The sequence below is a fragment of the Neoarius graeffei genome, chromosome 5 (genome assembly GCF_027579695.1).
Source record: "Neoarius graeffei isolate fNeoGra1 chromosome 5, fNeoGra1.pri, whole genome shotgun sequence".
NCBI lineage: Eukaryota > Metazoa > Chordata > Actinopteri > Siluriformes > Ariidae > Neoarius > Neoarius graeffei.
This window is the reverse complement of record NC_083573.1, coordinates 91,405,370-91,428,164: the sequence shown is the minus strand read 5'-3', so window position 1 is coordinate 91,428,164 and position 22,795 is coordinate 91,405,370. Positions and strand designations below refer to the sequence as shown.

The window sequence follows — 22,795 nt, the reverse complement described above, 5'->3', positions numbered from 1 at the left end:
GACTGCATGATGCCATGCCATTTTTGTTATGAGTATCGCTAAATCGGAAAAAAGTAAAATGCACCCACTAAAGTCACTGTTGGTGGTGAACAAAATTGCACCTGTTCATTGTGTGAAGTTATTTTTTATGTGTCACTGTTGCTTGACACAGTGTGATTTTGTGTTATGAAGTTTGCATGATGCCATGTCATGCCTGTTCATTGTGTGAGATTATGAATATTCTTATTTTTAAACATACAGTTGAGTGTCACTATTGCTTGGCCCAGTGGCATGTTGTGTTACATCTAAAACTAAATAGAAAACACAAAATAAAAAGTAAAATGCACCCATAAAGTCATTGTTGGTGATAAATTGTGTCACATTCATCTCATTATCTTAGGTGTAGCGGTGGGTTTAAAAACAGGCTGATGAATATATGGACTAGTTGAATGAGGACTTCTCATCTCATCTCATTATCTCTAGCCGCTTTATCCTTCTACAGGGTCGCAGGCAAGCTGGAGCCTATCCCAGCTGACTACGGGCGAAAGGCGGGGTACACCCTGGACAAGTCGCCAGGTCATCACAGGGCTGACACATAGACACAGACAACCATTCACACTCACATTCACACCTACGGTCAATTTAGAGTCACCAGTTAACCTAACCTGCATGTCTTTGGACTGTGGGGGAAACCGGAGCACCCGGAGGAAACCCACGCGGACATGGGGAGAACATGCAAACTCCACACAGAAAGGCCCTCGCCGGCCCCAGGGCTCGAACCCAGGACCTTCTTGCTGTGAGGCGACAGCGCTAACCACTACACCACCGTGCCGCCTTGAATGAGGACTTATTGTTGAAAATTAATTAAAATTTTTCTGGCGGAGGACCCCCCCGCCAGTGTGTCCCCCCCACATTAAAAATGCTTCTGACGCCCCTGGGGAAATGCGTTCTGGAAATGAATCACGGGAAGGACAGTTGTCGCGCGCGCGAGTCTCACACAGACGATGGCGGACATGCACCGGCGCTTTAAGGGGGGGGGGGGGCTTCGGGGGGCTCAAGCCCCTGGGCCACAGCCAATCAGGGGCCTTGTAATATTAATAAAATAATAAACTGTCGGAATCGTGGGCCTACATTAATGTACGGATAGAAATAAGGTTAGAAATAAATGAGCGCACAGTAGCCTGCTGTAAGAGACATGGTGGATGTGGTTCGCGAAACGAACACCCACAACTGTACCAGAATAAAATGTAACAAAATGTAACGTCATGCACGAAAGCGCGCCAAAGACTGCAGACTACTGAGACACAAATTTAGAGACTTTGAAAGATGACGCGTTCACATGTTAGCGGGGCGCATAAAAGGAAAAAAGAGAGAGATGCAGGTAATGATAGAATCGTTGCCTAAAGTCACAGACTTTTTTAAGGTAAGGATCACCAATCTGTTCAGAATATCAGCTACTTATCAGTTATCAGCCTACCAGCAGCTAGGCTATGTGCAGCTAGGCTAGATATGCTATGATCTGTCCAACAGTAAAATAAATCAGTTGTGATTTGAATATGTGTCGTGTGATTTGAGTTATAATCCTGTTAGTATAATAGCATATTTTGATGGGGATAATAAAATGTCTAAAACGGCATCTACTGAAGAAATTGATGAAAAGATTGTAGCCTATAATGTTCACAGTTCGGGCAGCAGACAGTGTAAGCATACTGAGGGGAATAGCAATACAAAGCTAGCGCATATCCACATTTCTCGCTAGCTGTGTTGGGTGTGTTGTTAACCCGTGTGGATTTAAGTGAAATACTTGAGAAGTTCTGTGGTCAAGACAATGTTTTAAGGTAAGGACACTTGATTATTAATGTTTGCCCGCTGTGGCTTGTTGTTGATGAAAGGCCCACACGATGTTGCCTTATGCAGCTACTGCTAGCATCATGCTTTGAACTAGGTTAAGTTCATTTGCGCTAAAGGATGGGTTTATTGAAGGACTTTGATGTAGCTAGTTTCTTTTTAAAAAATTGTATGCTCAAAACAATATGCCCGTGTTCATCATGTTTAACTTTTTTCTTGATGGAGTGCGTGAAATATTGTTGCAAGTGGTATTTCGATGCAGTCATGTCAAAAAGGCAGTTGAATGCACGGTCTTATTCAAGGAGAAGGAAGACTTGCATGATGCTTGAACATAGATCGGTAAAATAGACCCTAGTAGGACTTGGTTTCGTGTATTTCGGTCTGTAGAGTTATGAGTTTGGCCGCTGTCCATGGTGTTTACGTTTCATGTGGCCGCCGAGCCAAGTACCTTCATCATCATCATCATGTTCCCCTGTCAAAAGTTAAACTCTCTAGGGGTGCTTCTGCTGTAGCAGTTGCAGCAGTTGCTCAAAGTTTGATTTGTCCATCATCATACGTCTTATCTGTTGGGTGTCTATGCCCAGCAGATTTTCCCATTTCGTCCATTTGTAACCATTTTTGTCAAACAGGAGCTGCTTTTGCACTTGGTTATTGCCCATCCGGCAAACGTGAGCAATATATTTTAGTTGTTGTACGTAGCAGGATAGTTTTATATCCTGGGTTCCTGTCAGTTTCCGGAGGTCAGCATTGGACATCTTGTAGCTCTAGTCTATATCTTCATTTGTAGTGTTCTTTTGGTCAGGGGCATTCTTTCGTTTATATCCACCTTTAATCATTTTCCTTAGGAAGCCGTGCCACACTACCTCAGTTTTGTGAATTTCACTGGATGATAGTTGCCATGCCTGTGTGCTGTACAGGAGACGAGATCGAACGCATGCCACTAGGAACTTTATACGGGTTTTTAGTAGTATTCGGTGGTTGGTTAGAACGTGTTTCAGTTCATTCCATTTCATGAATGCAGCACTTATCCTAGCATGCAGGAAGTGTGAGGATTCATCACAGTTGCTGACATTATAACCAAGATATTTAAAGGTGCAGACGTTTTTAATATTAGTGCCGCCAAGGGAAATGATACTTGGTTTACATTTGATATCCTCATTGACGTTAAAAGCCATTGTTTCTGTTTTGACATATGATATTTGTAAACCAAAGCGGGTGTAGGTCTTATCATACAACTGAAGAATATTCTGAAGCTCCTCGATGGATCCAGCGAGTATGGCCTGATCATGCGTATAGAATCTCTGTTATGCAACCCTCTCCTGATGCTCGTGCTTTCGTACGCATTTCTCTTGTGGATACCTCATTTGGAATGCAATATCTGAACTTGAAGCCTGTATCTGGGTACAGTTTTGATATCTCATGCTGTGCAATCCTGACAACAAAGTCCATATGGATATTTAAAAACTGATGGTGATTCTAGGGCACCTTGTCTTGCAGTGAATGTTTGTTTTCATGCCGCCGAGCTATTTTTATGTATTTTATTTTTTAAAAGGACTTGTCTGTAGGTGTGTGTTTTATGTTTACAACACATAGGTCTACATTAGCGCATGCACGCTTGTGTGGTTATCTCTGGCCATGCCCCTGCGTGAAAGTTACGCAGTATCACTGTCCTGTCCGTGGTAATAATCAGAACTGGCTCTGTAATGATAATGCGCGCGTTCTTCTCTCCCTCTGTGGTCGGATGTGTTGAGCGATGTGAGCGTGGGCCTTGCGCAGCTACGCTGAGCCAAACGTAACCTATCGTAGGCTTCTAGGCTAATTACGCGCTTACACTGTAAATGCTTGACATGTATTACAAATAAAATAAGAGTGTTTTCCTGGCCAACGGTAAGGGTAGGGTTGACAGGTAGCCTATGAGGGGCCTAGCCCCTGGGCCACGGGTGTTGATAAAGCGCCCCTGCAGACATGGAGGAGACCGAGGAACCTGTGGTGGACGACCCTGCAGAAAACGCAATTTCTTCCAGTAATGAAGTGCACCCCTGGCCCTACATACGTGATCACTTCAGCTTTGTAGAGAAAAGGGGTGACAGTTTCATTATGCAATGCAGATTGTGTGCCCAAGAAGACAACCATTGCGGCATACAAAATTCGACGTCTAATCTGCGCAAGCATGTTGAGGTAAGTATTGTCATTGGCATCATAATCACGGGTGCAGATAGAGGGGGGGATGGGTGGGATTCGTCCCACCCAGATTTAAATTCACCTCGTTCGGTCCCCCCACTTATAGGGAGGAAAAAACGTCTATGCTGTCTTTCTTTGCATAAGGCAAACCTCACGGAAAAATCAAAAGACTAATTGCCATTCGGTTTATTGAGGTGCACAGCAGTACATACATAGTTGCAACAACTCACATAAAACAAAACAAAGACTGATATTTGGTTGGTTGAGCTGCGCAGACTGCACAGGTTTCGAGCTCGAGCTTGGTTGCTATGGTTACCCACAACAAGTTTGACAGGCATATCGGGGTTGGGGTTGGTTTGCCGGCAGCTTTGTCCCCCCCAGTTTTTTGTCCCCCCCAGTTTAAAAAACGTATCTGCGCCCCTGATCATAATGTTTCCTTTCCATAGTAAAACCGACAATAGGCTGGTTATATTCCAAAAATAGTGGATGGCATTGCTAATGTTGAAGTAGCAACCTGTTGGTACTGTAACATAACGGTAACTAGTCTGTTATTCGGTTGGCTAATCATGCAAGCAAGTTAGCTCGCCCACCTGACGTGATCAGTCCTCCTACCATTCTACATCCAACAGGCCAGAAAGGAATACTAAGCAAAACAAATAATGTTTGAATTGAATTGTTCAATAACACACAGTGCACACAGGCAAGCTACGAGATTTCGGTGCAACATTTCACTTTCATATTTCGTGTACAATGCTTTGTGTGTGGTCAGGGCGATGTAAACGACATGACTGTGTGTATTGACCTTTTTTGTTTGTCTCAGTTTTAATGCAGCATTATCCTAAGCATTCAATTTGATACACTTCCTTTAAATAAAACATCTGGGTTGAGATGTACATATATCCTTGTTTCCTCTTCTTTTTCATTTTTGCACAACACAATGGAGGCAGAAAACACCCATTGTTAAAAGTAACGTTTTACTTTTACTCAAAGTACATTTTAAATGATCTACTTTTTACTTTTACTTGAGTAGATTTTTTGTCTGGTAACTTTACTTGTACTTAAGTAAAATTTCATCAGAGTAACAGTACTTGTACTTGAGTATAATATTTTAGTACTCTTTCCACCTCTGTCTGAAATAGACATGGCATATGTTTAGAAAATCAGCAATTTAACCACCATAACCCTTTGAAAAACTCTCTAAATATCAGCTAAAACTATCAAAGTTCTTAAATAATATTTAGGATGGCTATTGTTTTGCTGTTTTGTGGATTTTAGCATACATTTCTGTGGCTTGTGGCAATAATATAGAATTGTACATGATCAAAGTTGATTTTAGCTTGGGTTTTACATTATAAGAAAGAAAGACTGACAGTGACATATTAGGTTGGTTACAAATTGGTTCAACTTATTCACATCTGTAAAATACAGGCCTAGGTGATATCTCTGGGAGTGGTTTTGATGCATTACATGTTGCTTTATTTTTGCATGGTGAGATTGACATTTACATGGAATTGCCCATATATATAATCAGTTCAATTTATATCGTGCACAATTAAGGAAAAAATAAGAAAGACAGAGTCCACCAAGAGAGGGTCAGGATGTAATTCCAATGGCATAGCTACCATAGTTGCACCAAGTGTATGAAGATAAATCCCACATTGCCTGCACAACCTCCACGACACTGCTGGGCAACATCGCTCGGAACACCGCACCATGGATCCACAAAGTGAGCACAGAAGCACCACCACACAGAACACTGGTACATCCCAAACCTCCTGCACAGTCAACATGACACCACTGGGCAATATCATTCGGAACACCGCACCAAGCACAAAAGTACCGCTGCACAAAGCACTGGACAACCATGATGTTAAAAAGAGCAATGAGCTCATTGCAGTCCATAGTGAGGAGCACAGGCATCACCCACTCCACACCAAGGTCTGAAGGAAACTGATGACAAAACTGGGTCCAGATCTACGCCACAAGTGACAGACAAAACACTCAAACAGAAAACAAACATCAAACTACACAAACACAAAAAAGAAAAACAAAAGGAAAAAATATGCAAGGCTCTGGTGAGAAGCAGCAGCCAGAACATGCATGGGGTAGTCTCAACCAGATATACAGTATATTTATATGAAACACACACACACATATATATATATATATATATATATATATATATATATATATATATATATATATATATATATATATATAGTGAATGTGTGTGTGTGTGTGTGTGTGTATGCCACTTCTGACTTTCTTATTCAAAGCGATGAACTAATTACTAATGGTTCAGAATTAAAAGGTAACTTTGGTCTCCAACTTGAACTTTTTAGATTCCTTTAACAAATTCTCATTTTGTACAAGAATACTAGAATAGTAAGCAATAAATTACTTCATAGGCTGGTTACTGATGGTCACCTGACAGGTTGTTAACAGTCTATAAATGGTTTGTTGACTCTTTCTACAATGTCTATAAAGTTCTCACATATTTTATTGGTAAATGTCAATCATAATGTTTCATCATACAGTCATGCTAAACTAAGCATTTACCTGCAGTACTTTCTGTCTATTTAGATGCTCTTTCTCAGTTTTCTGTTCTCTTTTTCTGTCTTGGGATCTGAGCAGTGTTCCTGGATAATAATCGCTGACACACCAAACTCAACATTGCACACAGGGCCTTTTAATAGTTTTCATTTTTCTTCCTTACAGGCTGGCCTCAGCACTGCTATTATGAATGATCAGCTCATGGTCACAACTGAAGTCTCTCTCTCTCTCTTTCTCTCTCTCCCCCATGCCTCAGTGACCATTATCTCTCCCTGTGTCTCCCCCTCTTCCCATTTATTCCATCTCCCCACACAGACGATTTATATGAAAGACTTTCCCCCAGCTTTCATCAGAGCTCAGGTAGCAAAGCCCATTTCATGACATTAATTCGCCCCCTTTGCTGACCCCACCACATCAATTCAGCACTTTACAAACTATTTCAGGAATCCGATTTATCAGGCCTGACAGAACTTTTGGGCCCGATATAAGCAGTGCTGGCCTGGCCCGTGCTCCGATTTATCATGATCTTATTTGGAAAGCCTAAAAATTCCTTGACATTATTAATAGTAAGATGAATCGTTGGAAACCGAGCAAATATGTGATCAGTGAGGCTGAAATAATCCATTTGGGACAGGAATTTGTGTCTGAGTGGAATTGTATTCCCTCTTGGCGAGCTTTACTGTCATTTCTGTCTCCATATGCATGGGTGGCGATGTACTGAGGCATACACTGCTAAAAGATTATGACACTTATCCCACTAGGCCACTCTACCAGCTCAATACTAAGCAGGAACAAGCGGACAAATTACATCTTGGCTCCAACAGTGGGAATTTAGGGTTTTCAATGTGCCCCCATTTGATATGAATTAACTCATTTAACCGTTTAAATACCATTAGTTCTGTACATACAGTGTCCTCCACGATTATTGGCATCCCTTGCAAATATTAGGGATCTCTCATCTCATCTCATTATCTCTAGCTGCTTTATCCTGTTCTACAGGGTCGCAGGCAAGCTGGAGCCTATCCCAGCTGACTACGGGCGAGAGGCGGGGTACACCCTGGACAAGTCGCCAGGTCATCACAGGGCTGACACATAGACACAGACAACTATTCACACTCACGGTCAATTTAGAGTCACCAGTTAAACTAACCTGCATGTCTTTTGACTGTGGGGGAAACCGGAGCACCCGGAGAAAACCCACGCGGACACGGGGAGAACATGGAAACTCCACACAGAAAGGCCCTCGCCGGCCACGGGGCTCGAACCCGGACCTTCTTGCTGTGAGGCGACAGCGCTAACCACTACACCACCGTGCCGACTTTAAATAAATTTATTCGGCAAAAAAAAAAAAATTTCTCCATCCATCGGGTGATGGTGGCAGCAGGCTAAGCAAGGTATTCCAGGTGTCCCTCAGCCCAGCAATGCTTTCCAGTGCATCCTGGGAGATACCAAGGTACTGCCAGGCCAGATGAGGTATATAATTTCTCCAGTAAATTCTGGGTCTACCCCAAGGTCTCCTCACAGTTGGATGTGGACAGAAAATCTCCAAAGGAAGACATAAAATGTAATTTATAAAGTGCCCTGAATTGTACATATTTAGTCATGCATTTTCTGTACCCAAGAGAGATCTCAGGGGTAACCCAGACACATTCACACCTCTGGGCTATTCAGAGTTTTCGCTTGACCTTCTCTAGCTCTAGGGACTGGGGCAGGAACCCAGAGCACCCGGTGCAAAGCCTCACAGGCACGAAGAGGACATGCATGCTCCAGACATAAAGGCTGCCGGTCGGCCACTAGGCTCAAGCCCAGACCCTGCTCGGTGTGAGTTGACACTGCTAACCACCGCAATATGATGCGGCGTATGTAAATTCAGTACAAAGCTGTGCTTTCCAGTGTAAAATCGCCTGGCTACGAGTGGCAGCGTACGTGCTTCCAAAGAAAAGTCTACTTACTTAAGTCGGGGTAAAATGCCTTGTAAGCAATTTGTGACGGGAATGAGGACGTGCTGACATTAAAGCCGGACGCTGCAAGCGTTTGACTTTGGTGCACACCCAGCAAATTGTTTCAAGCTGAGCAAACACAAAAGAAGTTTCTGTCGCAGAGGTGAGAGACGGCTGAGGAACGAACCTAGCTCTTTTTGAGTGGCTGCCCTTTTTCGCCCTGTCGCGGCAGAGCCCCAGTGGCCTAATGGATAAGGCACTGGCCTCCTAAGCCAGGGACTGTGGGTTCGAGTCCCATCTGGGGTGTGAGGTCAGCAGAGTGGCGCAGCGGGAGCGTGCTGGGCCCATAACCCAGAGGCCGATGGATCGAGACCATCCTCTGCTAGCTGGAGCTCTTTTTACTCCAACGTTTTCCAGAAGACAGCTATTGCAGGCTCCAGACCCACAGAAAGTGAGAGGTCAGCAGCGGGAGCGTGCCGGGCCCGGAGGTCGATGGATCGAAACCATCTTCTGCCGAGTCTGCCAACTTTTACTCCAACGTTTTCCGTGACCCGGTGATTGCGGGTTCGAGACCCGTGTGGGGTGTGCAGAGTGGCGCACCGGAAGCGCGCTTGGCCCACAGCCCAGACGCCGAAACAGTCCGCTGCTCTTTCGAGCCACTTTTCTTCCCAAAATTCCCAGCAGAGGCAATAAACGTCATCTATCTGTCTTACTAGAAATGTGGTGGCTGGCCTCGAAAATTGTCCATCAGGAGGCCTGATTTTCAGTGCTCTGTCACTAGTTTGCCATTGGTCAGTGCTTTGTATCACGCAGACAGGCACATAGGCGTTATGGGAGTGAAATAAGGCCCACCTCATCTACCAATTGTTGTCACAGTACGTTACCCATGTCTACGACTCACAGATCAGAGCTCTTTGGGCAGTAAAGATCCTGGTCAGTGAATCAGGAAAAATCAGAGGGATTTCATGGTTTTCTAACTTTTGTCCACATGTTCTTCTTAAGCACAAGACATAACACGTAATTAATCAGGTGCCCCGAATTGTACACGTACAGTCGTTCATTTTCTGTACCCATGAGCTATGTCAGGGGTAACCCAGACACATTCACACCTCTGGGCTATTCAGAGTTTTCGCTTGACCTTCTCTAGGTCTAGGGACTGGGGCAGGAACCCAGAGCACCCGGTGCAAAGCCTCACAGGCACGAAGAGGACATGCATGCTCCAGACATAAAGGCTGCCGGTCGGCCACTAGGCTCAAGCCCAGACCCTGCTCGGTGTGAGTTGACACTGCTAACCACCGCCATATGATGCGGCCTATGTAAATTCAGTACAAAGCTGTGCTTTCCAGTGTAAAATCGCCTGGCTACGAGTGGCAGCGTACGTGCTTCCAAAGAAAAGTCTACTTACTTAAGTCGGGGTAAAATGCCTTGTAAGCAATTTGTGACGGGAATGAGGACGTGCTGACATTAAAGCCGGACGCTGCAAGCGTTTGACTTTGGTGCACACGCAGCAAATTGTTTCAAGCTGAGCAAACACAAAAGAAGTTTCTGTCGCGGAGATGAGAGACGGCTGAGCAACGAGCCTAGCTCTTTTTGAGTGGCTGCCCTTTTTCGCCCTGTCGCGGCAGAGCCCCAGTGGCCTAATGGATAAGGCACTGGCCTCCTAAGCCAGGGACTGTGGGTTCGAGTCCCATCTGGGGTGTGAGGTCAGCAGAGTGGCGCAGCGGGAGCGTGCTGGGCCCATAACCCAGAGGCCGATTGATCGAAACCATCCTCTGCTAGCTGGAGCTCTTTTTACTCCAACGTTTTCCAGAAGACAGCTATTGCAGGCTCCAGACCCACAGAAAGTGAGAGGTCAGCAGCGGGAGCGTGCCGGGCCCGGAGGTCGATGGATCGAAACCATCTTCTGCCGAGTCTGCCAACTTTTACTCCAACGTTTTCCGTGACCCGGTGATTGCGGGTTCGAGACCCGTGTGGGGTGTGCAGAGTGGCGCACCGGAAGCGCGCTTGGCCCACAGCCCAGACGCCGAAACAGTCCGCTGCTCTTTCGAGCCACTTTTCTTCCCAAAATTCCCAGCAGAGGCAATAAACGTCATCTATCTGTCTTACTAGAAATGTGGTGGCTGGCCTCGAAAATTGTCCATCAGGAGGCCTGATTTTCAGTGCTCTGTCACTAGTTTGCCATTGGTCAGTGCTTTGTATCACGCAGACAGGCACATAGGCGTTATGGGAGTGAAATAAGGCCCACCTCATCTACCAGTTGTTGTCACAGTACGTTACCCATGTCTATGACTCACAGATCAGAGCTCTTTGGGCAGTAAAGATCCTGGTCAGTGAATCAGGAAAAATCAGAGGGATTTCATGGTTTTCTAACTTTTGTCCACATGTTCTTCTTAAGCACAAGACATAAAACGTAATTAATCAGGTGCCCCGAATTGTACACGTACAGTCGTTCATTTTCTGTACCCATGAGCTATGTCAGGGGTAACCCAGACACATTCACACCTCTGGGCTATTCAGAGTTTTCGCTTGACCTTCTCTAGGTCTAGGGACTGGGGCAGGAACCCAGAGCACCCGGTGCAAAGCCTCACAGGCACGAAGAGGACATGCATGCTCCAGACATAAAGGCTGCCGGTCGGCCACTAGGCTCAAGCCCAGACCCTGCTCGGTGTGAGTTGACACTGCTAACCACCGCCATATGATGCGGCCTATGTAAATTCAGTACAAAGCTGTGCTTTCCAGTGTAAAATCGCCTGGCTACGAGTGGCAGCGTACGTGCTTCCAAAGAAAAGTCTACTTACTTAAGTCTGGGTAAAATGCCTTGTAAGCAATTTGTGACGGGAATGAGGACGTGCTGACATTAAAGCCGGACGCTGCAAGCGTTTGACTTTGGTGCACACCCAGCAAATTGTTTCAAGCTGAGCAAACACAAAAGAAGTTTCTGTCCCGGAGATGAGAGACGGCTGAGCAACGAGCCTAGCTCTTTTTGAGTGGCTGCCCTTTTTCGCCCTGTCGCGGCAGAGCCCCAGTGGCCTAATGGATAAGGCACTGGCCTCCTAAGCCAGGGACTGTGGGTTCGAGTCCCATCTGGGGTGTGAGGTCAGCAGAGTGGCGCAGCGGGAGCGTGCTGGGCCCATAACCCAGAGGCCGATGGATCGAAACCATCCTCTGCTAGCTGGAGCTCTTTTTACTCCAACGTTTTCCAGAAGACAGCTATTGCAGGCTCCAGACCCACAGAAAGTGAGAGGTCAGCAGCGGGAGCGTGCCGGGCCCGGAGGTCGATGGATCGAAACCATCTTCTGCCGAGTCTGCCAACTTTTACTCCAACGTTTTCCGTGACCCGGTGATTGCGGGTTCGAGACCCGTGTGGGGTGTGCAGAGTGGCGCACCGGAAGCGCGCTTGGCCCACAGCCCAGACGCCGAAACAGTCCGCTGCTCTTTCGAGCCACTTTTCTTCCCAAAATTCCCAGCAGAGGCAATAAACGTCATCTATCTGTCTTACTAGAAATGTGGTGGCTGGCCTCGAAAATTGTCCATCAGGAGGCCTGATTTTCAGTGCTCTGTCACTAGTTTGCCATTGGTCAGTGCTTTGTATCACGCAGACAGGCACATAGGCGTTATGGGAGTGAAATAAGGCCCACCTCATCTACCAATTGTTGTCACAGTACGTTACCCATGTCTACGACTCACAGATCAGAGCTCTTTGGGCAGTAAAGATCCTGGTCAGTGAATCAGGAAAAATCAGAGGGATTTCATGGTTTTCTAACTTTTGTCCACATGTTCTTCTTAAGCACAAGACATAAAACGTAATTAATCAGGTGCCCCGAATTGTACACGTACAGTCGTTCATTTTCTGTACCCATGAGCTATGTCAGGGGTAACCCAGACACATTCACACCTCTGGGCTATTCAGAGTTTTCGCTTGACCTTCTCTAGGTCTAGGGACTGGGGCAGGAACCCAGAGCACCCGGTGCAAAGCCTCACAGGCACGAAGAGGACATGCATGCTCCAGACATAAAGGCTGCCGGTCGGCCACTAGGCTCAAGCCCAGACCCTGCTCGGTGTGAGTTGACACTGCTAACCACCGCCATATGATGCGGCCTATGTAAATTCAGTACAAAGCTGTGCTTTCCAGTGTAAAATCGCCTGGCTACAAGTGGCAGCGTACGTGCTTCCAAAGAAAAGTCTACTTACTTAAGTCTGGGTAAAATGCCTTGTAAGCAATTTGTGACGGGAATGAGGACGTGCTGACATTAAAGCCGGACGCTGCAAGCGTTTGACTTTGGTGCACACCCAGCAAATTGTTTCAAGCTGAGCAAACACAAAAGAAGTTTCTGTCGCGGAGATAAGAGACGGCTGAGCAACGAGCCTAGCTCTTTTTGAGTGGCTGCCCTTTTTCGCCCTGTCGCGGCAGAGCCCCAGTGGCCTAATGGATAAGGCACTGGCCTCCTAAGCCAGGGACTGTGGGTTCGAGTCCCATCTGGGGTGTGAGGTCAGCAGAGTGGCGCAGCGGGAGCGTGCTGGGCCCATAACCCAGAGGCCGATGGATCGAAACCATCCTCTGCTAGCTGAAGCTCTTTTTACTCCAACGTTTTCCAGAAGACAGCTATTGCAGGTTCCAGACCCACAGAAAGTGAGAGGTCAGCAGCGGGAGCGTGCCGGGCCCGGAGGTCGATGGATCGAAACCATCTTCTGCCGAGTCTGCCAACTTTTACTCCAACGTTTTCCGTGACCCGGTGATTGCGGGTTCGAGACCCGTGTGGGGTGTGCAGAGTGGCGCACCGGAAGCGCGCTTGGCCCACAGCCCAGACGCCGAAACAGTCCGCTGCTCTTTCGAGCCACTTTTCTTCCCAAAATTCCCAGCAGAGGCAATAAACGTCATCTATCTGTCTTACTAGAAATGTGGTGGCTGGCCTCGAAAATTGTCCATCAGGAGGCCTGATTTTCAGTGCTCTGTCACTAGTTTGCCATTGGTCAGTGCTTTGTATCACGCAGACAGGCACATAGGCGTTATGGGAGTGAAATAAGGCCCACCTCATCTACCAATTGTTGTCACAGTACGTTACCCATGTCTACGACTCACAGATCAGAGCTCTTTGGGCAGTAAAGATCCTGGTCAGTGAATCAGGAAAAATCAGAGGGATTTCATGGTTTTCTAACTTTTGTCCACATGTTCTTCTTAAGCACAAGACATAAAACGTAATTAATCAGGTGCCCCGAATTGTACACGTACAGTCGTTCATTTTCTGTACCCATGAGCTATGTCAGGGGTAACCCAGACACATTCACACCTCTGTGCTATTCAGAGTTTTCGCTTGACCTTCTCTAGGTCTAGGGACTGGGGCAGGAACCCAGAGCACCCGGTGCAAAGCCTCACAGGCACGAAGAGGACATGCATGCTCCAGACATAAAGGCTGCCTGTCGGCCACTAGGCTCAAGCCCAGACCCTGCTCGGTGTGAGTTGACACTGCTAACCACCGCCATATGATGCGGCCTATGTAAATTCAGTACAAAGCTGTGCTTTCCAGTGTAAAATCGCCTGGCTACGAGTGGCAGCGTACGTGCTTCCAAAGAAAAGTCTACTTACTTAAGTCTGGGTAAAATGCCTTGTAAGCAATTTGTGACGGGAATGAGGACGTGCTGACATTAAAGCCGGACGCTGCAAGCGTTTGACTTTGGTGCACACCCAGCAAATTGTTTCAAGCTGAGCAAACACAAAAGAAGTTTCTGTCGCGGAGATGAGAGACGGCTGAGCAACGAGCATAGCTCTTTTTGAGTGGCTGCCCTTTTTCGCCCTGTGGCGGCAGAGCCCCAGTGGCCTAATGGATAAGGTACTGGCCTCCTAAGCCAGGGACTGTGGGTTGGAGTCCCATCTGGGGTGTGAGGTCAGCAGAGTGGCGCAGCGGGAGCGTGCTGGGCCCATAACCCAGAGGCTGATGGATCGAAACCATCCTCTGCTAGCTGGAGCTCTTTTTACTCCAACATTTTCCAGAAGACAGCTATTGCAGGCTCCAGACCCACAGAAAGTGAGAGGTCAGCAGCGGGAGCGTGCCGGGCCCGGAGGTCGATGGATCGAAACCATCTTCTGCCGAGTCTGCCAACTTTTACTCCAACGTTTTCCGTGACCCGGTGATTGCGGGTTCGAGACCCGTGTGGGGTGTGCAGAGTGGCGCACCGGAAGCGCGCTTGGCCCACAGCCCAGACGCCGAAACAGTCCGCTGCTCTTTCGAGCCACTTTTCTTCCCAAAATTCCCAGCAGAGGCAATAAACGTCATCTATCTGTCTTACTAGAAATGTGGTGGCTGGCCTCGAAAATTGTCCATCAGGAGGCCTGATTTTCAGTGCTCTGTCACTAGTTTGCCATTGGTCAGTGCTTTGTATCACGCAGACAGGCACATAGGCGTTATGGGAGTGAAATAAGGCCCACCTCATCTACCAATTGTTGTCACAGTACGTTACCCATGTCTACGACTCACAGATCAGAGCTCTTTGGGCAGTAAAGATCCTGGTCAGTGAATCAGGAAAAATCAGAGGGATTTCATGGTTTTCTAACTTTTGTCCACATGTTCTTCTTAAGCACAAGACATAAAACGTAATTAATCAAGTGCCCCGAATTGTACACGTACAGTCGTTCATTTTCTGTACCCATGAGCTATGTCAGGGGTAACCCAGACACATTCACACCTCTGTGCTATTCAGAGTTTTCGCTTGACCTTCTCTAGGTCTAGGGACTGGGGCAGGAACCCAGAGCACCCGGTGCAAAGCCTCACAGGCACGAAGAGGACATGCATGCTCCAGACATAAAGGCTGCCGGTCGGCCACTAGGCTCAAGCCCAGACCCTGCTCGGTGTGAGTTGACACTGCTAACCACCGCAATATGATGCGGCCTATGTAAATTCAGTACAAAGCTGTGCTTTCCAGTGTAAAATCGCCTGGCTACGAGTGGCAGCGTACGTGCTTCCAAAGAAAAGTCTACTTACTTAAGTCTGGGTAAAATGCCTTGTAAGCAATTTGTGACGGGAATGAGGACGTGCTGACATTAAAGCCGGACGCTGCAAGCGTTTGACTTTGGTGCACACCCAGCAAATTGTTTCAAGCTGAGCAAACACAAAAGAAGTTTCTGTCGCGGAGATGAGAGACGGCTGAGCAACGAGCCTAGCTCTTTTTGAGTGGCTGCCCTTTTTCGCCCTGTCGCGGCAGAGCCCCAGTGGCCTAATGGATAAGGTACTGCCCTCCTAAGCCCGGGACTGTGGGTTTGAGCCCCATCTGGGGTGTGAGGTCAGCAGAGTGGCGAAGTGGGAGCGTGCTGGGCCCATAACCCAGAGGCCGATGGATTGAAACCATCCTCTGCTAGCTGGAGCTCGTTTTACTCCAACGTTTTCCAGAAGACAGCTATTGCAGGCTCCAGACCCACAGAAAGTGAGAGGTCAGCAGCGGGAGCGTGCCGGGCCCGGAGGTCGATGGATCGACACCATCTTCTGCCGAGTCTGCCAACTTTTACTCCAACGTTTTCCGTGACCCGGTGATTGCGGGTTCGAGACCCGTGTGGGGTGTGCAGAGTGGCACACCGGAAGCGCGCTTGGCCCACAGCCCAGACGCCGAAACAGTCCGCTGCTCTTGCGAGCCACTTTTCTTCCCAAAATTCCCAGCAGAGGCAATAAACGTCATCTATCTGTCTTACTAGAAATGTGGTGGCTGGCCTCGAAAATTGTCCATCAGGAGGCCTGATTTTCAGTGCTCTGTCACTAGTTTGCCATTGGTCAGTGCTTTGTATCACGCAGACAGGCACATAGGCGTTATGGGAGTGAAATAAGGCCCACCTCATCTACCAATTGTTGTCACAGTACGTTACCCATGTCTACGACTCACAGATCAGAGCTCTTTGGGCAGTAAAGATCCTGGTCAGTGAATCAGGAAAAATCAGAGGGATTTCATGGTTTTCTAACTTTTGTCCACATGTTCTTCTTAAGCACAAGACATAAAACGTAATTAATCAGGTGCCCCGAATTGTACACGTACAGTCGTTCATTTTCTGTACCCATGAGCTATGTCAGGGGTAACCCAGACACATTCACACCTCTGGGCTATTCAGAGTTTTCGCTTGACCTTCTCTAGGTCTAGGGAGTGGGGAAGGAACCCAGAGCACCCGGTGCAAAGCCTCACAGGCACGAAGAGGACATGCATGCTCCAGACATAAAGGCTGCCGGTCGGCCACTAGGCTCAAGCCCAGACCCTGCTCGGTGTGAGTTGACACTGCTAACCACCGCAATATGATGCGGCCTATGTAAATTCAGTACAAAGCTGTGCTTTCCAGTGTAAAATCGCCTGGCTACGAGTGGCAGCGTACGTGCTTCCAAAGAAAAGTCTACTTACTTAAGTCGGGGTAAAATGCCTTGTAAGCAATTGGTGATGGGAATGAGGACGTGCTGACATTAAAGCCGGACGCTGCAAGCGTTTGACTTTGGTGCACACCCAGCAAATTGTTTCAAGCTGAGCAAACACAAAAGAAGTTTCTGTCGCGGAGATGAGAGACGGCTGAGGAACGAGCCTAGCTCTTTTTGAGTGGCTGCCCTTTTTCGCCCTGTCGCGGCAGAGCCCCAGTGGCCTAATGGATAAGGCACTGGCCTCCTAAGCCAGGGACTGTGGGTTCGAGTCCCATCTGGGGTGTGAGGTCAGCAGAGTGGCTCAGCGGGAGCGTGCTGGGCCCATAACCCAGAGGCCGATGGATCGAAACCATCCTCTGCTAGCTGGAGCTCTTTTTACTCCAACGTTTTCCAGAAGACAGCTATTGCAGGTTCCAGACCCACAGAAAGTGAGAGGTCAGCAGCGGGAGCGTGCCGGGCCCGGAGGTCGATGGATCGAAACCATCTTCTGTCGAGTCTGCCAACTTTTACTCCAACATTTTCCGTGACCCGGTGATTGCGGGTTCGAGACCCCTGTGGGGTGTGCAGAGTGGCGCACCGGAAGCGCGCTTGGCCCACAGCCCAGACGCCGAAACAGTCCGCTTCTCTTTCGAGCCACTTTTCTTCCCAAAATTCCCAGCAGAGGCAATAAACGTCATCTATCTGTCTTACTAGAAATGTGGTGGCTGGCCTCGAAAATTGTCCATCAGGAGGCCTGATTTTCAGTGCTCTGTCACTAGTTTGCCATTGGTCAGTGCTTTGTATCACGCAGACAGGCACATAGGCATTATGGGAGTGAAATAAGGCCCACCTCATCTACCAATTGTTGTCACAGTACGTTACCCATGTCTACGACTCACAGATCAGAGCTCTTTGGGCAGTAAAGATCCTGGTCAGTGAATCAGGAAAAATCAGAGGGATTTCATGGTTTTCTAACTTTTGTCCACATGTTCTTCTTAAGCACAAGACATAAAACGTAATTAATCAAGTGCCCCGAATTGTACACGTACAGTCGTTCATTTTCTGTACCCATGAGCTATGTCAGGGGTAACCCAGACACATTCACACCTCTGGGCTATTCAGAGTTTTCGCTTGACCTTCTCTAGGTCTAGGGACTGGGGAAGGAACCCAGAGCACCCGGTGCAAAGCCTCACAGGCACGAAGAGGACATGCATGCTCCAGACATAAAGGCTGCCGGTCGGCCACTAGGCTCAAGCCCAGACCCTGCTCGGTGTGAGTTGACACTGCTAACCACCGCAATATGATGCGGCCTATGTAAATTCAGTACAAAGCTGTGCTTTCCAGTGTAAAATCGCCTGGCTACGAGTGGCAGCGTACGTGCTTCCAAAGAAAAGTCTACTTACTTAAGTCGGGGTAAAATGCCTTGTAAGCAATTGGTGACGGGAATGAGGACGTGCTGACATTAAAGCCGGACGCTGCAAGCGTTTGACTTTGGTGCACACCCAGAAAATTGTTTCAAGCTGAGCAAACACAAAAGAAGTTTCTGTCGCGGAGATGAGAGACGGCTGAGGAACGAGCCTAGCTCTTTTTGAGTGGCTGCCCTTTTTCGCCCTGTCGCGGCAGAGCCCCAGTGGCCTAATGGATAAGGCACTGGCCTCCTAAGCCAGGGACTGTGGGTTCGAGTCCCATCTGGGGTGTGAGGACAGCAGAGTGGCTCAGCGGGAGCGTGCTGGGCCCATAACCCAGAGGCCGATGGATCGAAACCATCCTCTGCTAGCTGGAGCTCTTTTTACTCCAACGTTTTCCAGAAGACAGCTATTGCAGGTTCCAGACCCACAGAAAGTGAGAGGTCAGCAGCGGGAGCGTGCCGGGCCCGGAGGTCGATGGATCGAAACCATCTTCTGTCGAGTCTGCCAACTTTTACTCCAACGTTTTCCGTGACCCGGTGATTGCGGGTTCGAGACCCCTGTGGGGTGTGCAGAGTGGCGCACCGGAAGCGCGCTTGGCCCACAGCCCAGACGCCGAAACAGTCCGCTGCTCTTTCGAGCCACTTTTCTTCCCAAAATTCCCAGCAGAGGCAATAAACGTCATCTATCTGTCTTACTAGAAATGTGGTGGCTGGCCTCGAAAATTGTCCATCAGGAGGCCTGATTTTCAGTGCTCTGTCACTAGTTTGCCATTGGTCAGTGCTTTGTATCACGCAGACAGGCACATAGGCGTTATGGGAGTGAAATAAGGCCCACCTCATCTACCAATTGTTGTCACAGTACGTTACCCATGTCTACGACTCACAGATCAGAGCTCTTTGGGCAGTAAAGATCCTGGTCAGTGAATCAGGAAAAATCAGAGGGATTTCATGGTTTTCTAACTTTTGTCCACATGTTCTTCTTAAGCACAAGACATAAAACGTAATTAATCAGGTGCCCCGAATTGTACACGTACAGTCGTTCATTTTCTGTACCCATGAGCTATGTCAGGGGTAACCCAGACACATTCACACCTCTGTGCTATTCAGAGTTTTCGCTTGACCTTCTCTAGGTCTAGGGACTGGGGCAGGAACCCAGAGCACCCGGTGCAAAGCCTCACAGGCACGAAGAGGACATGCATGCTCCAGACATAAAGGCTGCCGGTCGGCCACTAGGCTCAAGCCCAGACCCTGCTCGGTGTGAGTTGACACTGCTAACCACCGCAATATGATGCGGCCTATGTAAATTCAGTACAACCTGTGCTTTCCAGTGTAAAATCGCCTGGCTACGAGTGGCAGCGTACGTGCTTCCAAAGAAAAGTCTACTTACTTAAGTCTGGGTAAAATGCCTTGTAAGCAATTTGTGACGGGAATGAGGACGTGCTGACATTAAAGCCGGACGCTGCAAGCGTTTGACTTTGGTGCACACCCAGCAAATTGTTTCAAGCTGAGCAAACACAAAAGAAGTTTCTGTCGCGGAGATGAGAGACGGCTGAGCAACGAGCCTAGCTCTTTTTGAGTGGCTGCCCTTTTTCACCCTGTGGCGGCAGAGCCCCAGTGGCCTAATGGATAAGGCACTGGCCTCCTAAGCCAGGGACTGTGGGTTCGAGTCCCATCTGGGGTGTGAGGTCAGCAGAGTGGCTCAGCGGGAGCGTGCTGGGCCCATAACCCAGAGGCCGAAGGATCGAAACCATCCTCTGCTAGCTGGAGCTCTTTTTACTCCAACGTTTTCCAGAAGACAGCTATTGCAGGCTCCTGACCCACAGAAAGTGAGAGGTCAGCAGCGGGAGTGTGCCGGGCCCGGAGGTCGATGGATCGAAACCATCTTCTGCCGAGTCTGCCAACTTTTACTCCAACGTTTTCCGTGACCCGGTGATTGCGGGTTCGAGACCCGTGTGGGGTGTGCAGAGTGGCGCACCGGAAGCGCGCTTGGCCCACAGCCCAGACGCCGAAACAGTCCGCTGCTCTTTCGAGCCACTTTTCTTCCCAAAATTCCCAGCAGAGGCAATAAACGTCATCTATCTGTCTTACTAGAAATGTGGTGGCTGGCCTCGAAAATTGTCCATCAGGAGGCCTGATTTTCAGTGCTCTGTCACTAGTTTGCCATTGGTCAGTGCTTTGTATCACGCAGACAGGCACATAGGCGTTATGGGAGTGAAATAAGGCCCACCTCATCTACCAATTGTTGTCACAGTGCGTTACCCATGTCTACGACTCACAGATCAGAGCTCTTTGGGCAGTAAAGATCCTGGTCAGTGAATCAGGAAAAATCAGAGGGATTTCATGGTTTTCTAACTTTTGTCCACATGTTCTTCTTAAGCACAAGACATAAAACGTAATTAATCAGGTGCCCCGAATTGTACACGTACAGTCGTTCATTTTCTGTACCCATGAGCTATGTCAGGGGTAACCCAGACACATTCACACCTCTGTGCTATTCAGAGTTTTCGCTTGACCTTCTCTAGGTCTAGGGACTGGGGCAGGAACCCAGAGCACCCGGTGCAAAGCCTCACAGGCACGAAGAGGCCATGCATGCTCCAGACATAAAGGCTGCCGGTCGGCCACTAGGCTCAAGCCCAGACCGTGCTCGGTGTGAGTTGACACTGCTAACCACCGCAATATGATGCGGCCTATGTAAATTCAGTACAAAGCTGTGCTTTCCAGTGTAAAATCGCCTGGCTACGAGTGGCAGCGTACGTGCTTCCAAAGAAAAGTCTACTTACTTAAGTCGGGGTAAAATGCCTTGTAAGCAATTGGTGACGGGAATGAGGACGTGCTGACATTAAAGCCGGACGCTGCAAGCGTTTGACTTTGGTGCACACCCAGCAAATTGTTTCAAGCTGAGCAAACACAAAAGAAGTTTCTGTCGCGGAGATGAGAGACGGCTGAGGAACGAGCCTAGCTCTTTTTGAGTGGCTGCCCTTTTTCGCCCTGTGGCGGCAGAGCCCCAGTGGCCTAATGGATAAGGCACTGGCCTCCTAAGCCAGGGACTGTGGGTTCAAGTCCCATCTGGGGTGTGTGGTCAGCAGAGTGGCGCAGCGGGAGCGTGCTGGGCCCATAACCCAGAGGCCGATGGATCGAAACCATCCTCTGCTAGCTGGAGCTCTTTTTACTCCAACGTTTTCCAGAAGACAGCTATTGCAGGCTCCTGACCCACAGAAAGTGAGAGGTCAGCAGCGGGAGCGTGCCGGGCCCGGAGGTCGATGGATCGAAACCATCTTCTGCCGAGTCTGCCAACTTTAACTCCAACTTTTTCTGTGACCCGGTGATTGCGGGTTCGAGACCCCTGTGGGGTGTGCAGAGTGGCGCACCAGAAGCGCGCTTGGCCCACAGCCCAGACGCCGAAACAGTCCGCTGCTCTTTCGAGCCACTTTTCTTCCCAAAATTCCCAGCAGAGGCAATAAACGTCATCTATCTGTCTTACTAGAAATGTGGTGGCTGGCCTCGAAAATTGTCCATCAGGAGGCCTGATTTTCAGTGCTCTGTCACTAGTTTGCCATTGGTCAGTGCTTTGTATCACGCAGACAGGCACATAGGCATTATGGGAGTGAAATAAGGCCCACCTCATCTACCAATTGTTGTCACAGTACGTTACCCATGTCTACGACTCACAGATCAGAGCTCTTTGGGCAGTAAAGATCCTGGTCAGTGAATCAGGAAAAATCAGAGGGATTTCATGGTTTTCTAACTTTTGTCCACATGTTCTTCTTAAGCACAAGACATAAAACGTAATTAATCAAGTGCCCCGAATTGTACACGTACAGTCGTTCATTTTCTGTACCCATGAGCTATGTCAGGGGTAACCCAGACACATTCACACCTCTGTGCTATTCAGAGTTTTCGCTTGACCTTCTCTAGGTCTAGGGACTGGGGCAGGAACCCAGAGCACCCGGTGCAAAGCCTCACAGGCACGAAGAGGACATGCATGCTCCAGACATAAAGGCTGCCGGTCGGCCACTAGGCTCAAGCCCAGACCCTGCTCGGTGTGAGTTGACACTGCTAACCACCGCCATATGATGCGGCCTATGTAAATTCAGTACAAAGCTGTGCTTTCCAGTGTAAAATCGCCTGGCTACGAGTGGCAGCGTACGTGCTTCCAAAGAAAAGTCTACTTACTTAAGTCGGGGTAAAATGCCTTGTAAGCAATTGGTGACGGGAATGAGGACGTGCTGACATTAAAGCCGGACGCTGCAAGCGTTTGACTTTGGTGCACACCCAGCAAATTGTTTCAAGCTGAGCAAACACAAAAGAAGTTTCTGTCGCGGAGATGAGAGACGGCTGAGCAACGAGCCTAGCTCTTTTTGAGTGGCTGCCCTTTTTCGCCCTGTTGCGGCAGAGCCCCAGTGGCCTAATGGATAAGGCACTGGCCTCCTAAGCCAGGGACTGTGGGTTCGAGTCCCATCTGGGGTGTGAGGTCAGCAGAGTGGCTCAGCGGGAGCGTGCTGGGCCCATAACCCAGAGGCCGATGG

At 48.4% G+C, this 22,795-nt stretch overlaps 10 non-coding genes across 10 annotated transcripts; all 10 read left to right on the top strand.

The window, feature by feature from the left end:
• Positions 1-8,734: 8,734 nt before the first annotated feature.
• On the top strand, positions 8,735-8,807 carry trnar-ccu (transfer RNA arginine (anticodon CCU)). The gene has a single exon. It is a non-coding gene; the product is annotated as a tRNA-Arg (tRNA).
• Positions 8,808-10,127: 1,320 nt separating this feature from the next.
• On the top strand, positions 10,128-10,200 carry trnar-ccu (transfer RNA arginine (anticodon CCU)). The gene has a single exon. It is a non-coding gene; the product is annotated as a tRNA-Arg (tRNA).
• A 1,320-nt stretch (positions 10,201-11,520) lies between these two features.
• Positions 11,521-11,593, top strand: trnar-ccu (transfer RNA arginine (anticodon CCU)). The gene has a single exon. It is a non-coding gene; the product is annotated as a tRNA-Arg (tRNA).
• Positions 11,594-12,913: 1,320 nt separating this feature from the next.
• trnar-ccu (transfer RNA arginine (anticodon CCU)) lies at positions 12,914-12,986 on the top strand. The gene has a single exon. It is a non-coding gene; the product is annotated as a tRNA-Arg (tRNA).
• A 1,320-nt stretch (positions 12,987-14,306) lies between these two features.
• trnar-ccu (transfer RNA arginine (anticodon CCU)) lies at positions 14,307-14,379 on the top strand. The gene has a single exon. It is a non-coding gene; the product is annotated as a tRNA-Arg (tRNA).
• A 2,713-nt stretch (positions 14,380-17,092) lies between these two features.
• trnar-ccu (transfer RNA arginine (anticodon CCU)) lies at positions 17,093-17,165 on the top strand. The gene has a single exon. It is a non-coding gene; the product is annotated as a tRNA-Arg (tRNA).
• A 1,320-nt stretch (positions 17,166-18,485) lies between these two features.
• Positions 18,486-18,558, top strand: trnar-ccu (transfer RNA arginine (anticodon CCU)). The gene has a single exon. It is a non-coding gene; the product is annotated as a tRNA-Arg (tRNA).
• A 1,319-nt stretch (positions 18,559-19,877) lies between these two features.
• trnar-ccu (transfer RNA arginine (anticodon CCU)) lies at positions 19,878-19,950 on the top strand. The gene has a single exon. It is a non-coding gene; the product is annotated as a tRNA-Arg (tRNA).
• A 1,320-nt stretch (positions 19,951-21,270) lies between these two features.
• trnar-ccu (transfer RNA arginine (anticodon CCU)) lies at positions 21,271-21,343 on the top strand. Its single transcript has one exon. It is a non-coding gene; the product is annotated as a tRNA-Arg (tRNA).
• Positions 21,344-22,663: 1,320 nt separating this feature from the next.
• trnar-ccu (transfer RNA arginine (anticodon CCU)) lies at positions 22,664-22,736 on the top strand. The gene has a single exon. It is a non-coding gene; the product is annotated as a tRNA-Arg (tRNA).
• Positions 22,737-22,795: the final 59 nt, after the last annotated feature.